Source organism: Chiloscyllium punctatum, unplaced genomic scaffold (assembly GCF_047496795.1).
Source record: "Chiloscyllium punctatum isolate Juve2018m unplaced genomic scaffold, sChiPun1.3 scaffold_1080, whole genome shotgun sequence".
NCBI classification, from domain to species: Eukaryota; Metazoa; Chordata; class Chondrichthyes; order Orectolobiformes; family Hemiscylliidae; genus Chiloscyllium; species Chiloscyllium punctatum.
In genome coordinates, this window is record NW_027310814.1 from 15,001 (window position 1) to 19,472 (window position 4,472).

Here is a 4,472-nt window from a genome sequence, read left to right on the forward strand (position 1 = left end):
GACTATTCACATATAGCGGCCCAACGACTCCCAGAGCCGGTCGTGCGGCGCGCGAGGTCTGCTCTCTTCACAAGAGGCTTTATTAGGGAGTGCTAAGGCAAGGTTCTGTGCCCTCCACCCTCATCGCAACACCCATGGGAGCCTCCGGTCGTCAATAGACCGCCGCACCGGCCTCTGACTGACTCTCAGAATGGACGGAAAGAGCCGGGTAAGCCTTTCAAAAGATTCGACCACGTGCCGAAAACTTTAGACTTCCGTGAGCTCTCCGGCTTGCACCGAGACCCGAAGTCGACGTGCTAAGCACCACGGGACCCCTTTCGCCTGCAGGTCCCGAGCCGCCTTTATTTGCTGTTACGAGCATCGTGTGCCCCATACCTGCGTGACAAGCACCGCAGGGCGGCAGAGCCATCGCACTTAGCCGGGTGGCAGAGGAGGACCAGACTATTCACAGATAGCGGCCCAACGACTCCCAGAGCCGGTCGTGCGGCGCGCGAGGTCTGCTCTCTTCACAAGAGGCTTTATTAGGGAGTGCTAAGGCAAGGTTCTGTGCCCTCCACCCTCATCGCAACACCCATGGGAGCCTCCGGTCGTCAATAGACCGCCGCACCGGCCTCTGACTGACTCTCAGAATGGACGGAAAGAGCCGGGTAAGCCTTTCAAAAGATTCGACCACGTGCCGAAAACTTTAGACTTCCGTGAGCTCTCCGGCTTGCACCGAGACCCGAAGTCGACGTGCTAAGCACCACGGGACCCCTTTCGCCTGCAGGTCCCGAGCCGCCTTTATTTGCTGTTACGAGCATCGTGTGCCCCATACCTGCGTGACAAGCACCGCAGGGCGGCAGAGCCATCGCACTTGGCCGGGTGGCAGAGGAGGACCCGACTATTCACAGATAGCGGCCCAACGACTCCCAGAGCCGGTCGTGCGGTGCGCGAGGTCTGCTCTCTTCACAAGAGGCTTTATTAGGGAGTGCTAAGGCAAGGTTCTGTGCCCTCCACCCTCATCGCAACACCCATGGGAGCCTCCGGTCGTCAATAGACCGCCGCACCGGCCTCTGACTGACTCTCAGAATGGACGGAAAGAGCCGGGTAAGCCTTTCAAAAGATTCGACCACGTGCCGAAAACTTTAGACTTCCGTGAGCTCTCCGGCTTGCACCGAGACCCGAAGTCGACGTGCGAAGCACCACGGGACCCCTTTCGCCTGCAGGTCCCGAGCCGCCTTTATTTGCTGTTACGAGCATCGTGTGCCCCATACCTGCGTGACGAGCACCGCAGGGCGGCAGAGCCATCGCACTTGGCCGGGTGGCAGAGGAGGACCAGACTATTCACAGATAGCGGCCCAACGACTCCCAGAGCCGGTCGTGCGGCGCGCGAGGTCTGCTCTCTTCACAAGAGGCTTTATTAGGGAGTGCTAAGGCAAGGTTCTGTGCCCTCCACCCTCATCGCAACACCCATGGGAGCCTCCGGTCGTCAATAGACCGCCGCACCGGCCTCTGACTGACTCTCAGAATGGACGGAAAGAGCCGGGTAAGCCTTTCAAAAGATTCGACCACGTGCCGAAAACTTTAGACTTCCGTGAGCTCTCCGGCTTGCACCGAGACCCGAAGTCGACGTGCTAAGCACCACGGGACCCCTTTCGCCTGCAGGTCCCGAGCCGCCTTTATTTGCTGTTACGAGCATCGTGTGCCCCATACCTGCGTGACGAGCACCGCAGGGCGGCAGAGCCATCGCACTTGGCCGGGTGGCAGAGGAGGACCAGACTATTCACAGATAGCGGCCCAACGACTCCCAGAGCCGGTCGTGCGGCGCGCGAGGTCTGCTCTCTTCACAAGAGGCTTTATTAGGGAGTGCTAAGGCAAGGTTCTGTGCCCTCCACCCTCATCGCAACACCCATGGGAGCCTCCGGTCGTCAATAGACCGCCGCACCGGCCTCTGACTGACTCTCAGAATGGACGGAAAGAGCCGGGTAAGCCTTTCAAAAGATTCGACCACGTGCCGAAAACTTTAGACTTCCGTGAGCTCTCCGGCTTGCACCGAGACCCGAAGTCGACGTGCTAAGCACCACGGGACCCCTTTCGCCTGCAGGTCCCGAGCCGCCTTTATTTGCTGTTACGAGCATCGTGTGCCCCATACCTGCGTGACGAGCACCGCAGGGCGGCAGAGCCATCGCACTTGGCCGGGTGGCAGAGGAGGACCAGACTATTCACAGATAGCGGCCCAACGACTCCCAGAGCCGGTCGTGCGGCGCGCGAGGTCTGCTCTCATCACAAGAGGCTTTAGGGAGTGCTCAGGCAAGGGTCAGCCCGCAGCCTTCCTGGCAACACCCAGGGGAACCAGGCCACTCGCGTCTCTCGCCTTCATTTTCGACACGAGCGCCTGCGGAGGGCCACCACCCCCTCCGATTGTCAAGAGACCTCCGCACCGGCCTCTGACTTACTCTCAGAATGGACGGAAAGAGCCGGGTAAGCCTTTGAAAAGATTCGACCACGTGCCGAAAACTTTAGACTTCCGTGAGCTCTCCGGCTTGCACCGAGACCCGAAGTCGACGTGCTTAGCACCACGGGACCCCTTTCGCCTGCAGGTCCCGAGCCGCCTTTTATTTTTGTTACGAGTATCGTGTTCCCCAAACCTGGGTGACGAGCACCGCAGGGCGGCAGAGCCATCGCGCTTGTCCGGGTGGCAGAGGAGGACCAGACTATTCACAAATAGCGGCCCAACGACTCCCAGAGCCGGTCGTGCGGCAGGCGAGGTCTGCTCTCATCACAAGAGGCTTTAGGGAGTGCTCAGGCAACGGTCAGCCCGCAGCCTTCTTGGCAACACCCAAGGGAACCAGGCCACTCGCGTCTCTCGCCTTCATTTTGGACACGAGCGCCTGTGGAGGGACGGCCGGAGTCAACGTGGGGTTTGCCCGCCCTCCAATAGTGTCAAAAGACCGCCGCACAAGTCTCTGACTGACTCTTAGAACAGACAGAAAGAGTTTGTCAAATCTGTCAAAAAATTGACAAAGTGTCAAAAATTCGACTTCCAAGAGCTCTCCGGCATGCACTCATACCTGTCATTAAAGTGCTATGCCCGTGGAACCGTTTTTCGGATGCCTTTCAGAACGGTCCCGCGCCGCCATTTTGTTCTAAAAATCGTGTTCCCATATATCTCCGGGTACCCCGCCAACCTCACTGCGGAAAAACTACAAGTGGCACTGAATGGGTCTGAATTCCAAATTTGACTGCATCGGTCTGGAACTCGGTCCGGTCAAAACCGTTTGGATTTTTCTCGGTCCGGACTTCCGCGACAGACAAAGTTAAAGTTTTCGGGCTGCAGGCACAAAACGACAGCTGGCCATTTGCCGGGCTCAATTCACCCAATTCCTCCGGCACTTCGGAGCACATGTTCGGTGTAAGTTTGCGAATCTTTCCCGATGCTGCAGCATTTTCCTCCGCTGACACTTAGAATATTTTTCACACTTTGCTGAAAATTTTTCTAAGTGTTTTTTTCCAAGTTTTCCTGGTTACTGATTTCTTCTTTTTAAACATTTTTCTAAGTTTTTCTGGTTACTGATTTCTTCTTTTTAAACATTTTTCGCAGTTTGTCTGGTTACTGATTTCTTCTTTTTAAACATTTTTCACCGTTTTTCTGGTTACTGATTTCTTCTTTTTAAACATTTTTCGCCGTTTTTCTGGTTACTCATTTCTTCTTTTTAAACATTTTTCTAAGTTTTTCTGGTTACTCATTTCTTCTTTTTAAACATTTTTCTAAGTTTTTCTGGTTACTCACTTCTTCTTTTTAAACATTTTTCTAAGTTTTTCTGGTTACTCACTTCTTCTTTTGAAACATTTTTCTAAGTTTTTCTGGTTACTGATTTCTTCTTTTTAAACATTTTTCTAAGTTTTTCTGGTTACTGATTTCTTCTTTTTAAACATTTTTCGCAGTTTGTCTGGTTACTGATTTCTTCTTTTTAAACATTTTTCGCCGTTTTTCTGGTTACTGATTTCTTCTTTTTAAACATTTTTCTAAGTTTTTCTGGTTACTCACTTCTTCTTTTTAAACATTTTTCTAAGTTTTTCTGGTTACTGATTTCTTCTTTTTAAACATTTTTCGCAGTTTTTCTGGTTACTGATTTCTTCTTTTTAAACATTTTTCTAAGTTTTTCTGGTTACTGATTTCTTCTTTTTAAACATTTTTCTAAGTTTTTCTGGTTACTCACTTCTTCTTTTTAAACATTTTTCTAAGTTTTCCTGGTTACTGATTTCTTCTTTTTAAACATTTTTCGCAGTTTGTCTGGTTACTGATTTCTTCTTTTTAAACATTTTTCGCAGTTTTTCTGGTTACTGATTTCTTCTTTTTAAACATTTTTCTAAGTTTTTCTGGTTACTCACTTCTTCTTTTATAACATTTTTCTAAGTTTTCCTGGTTACTGATTTCTTCTTTTTAAACATTTTTCTAAGTTTTCCTGGTTACTGATTTCTTCTTTTTAAAC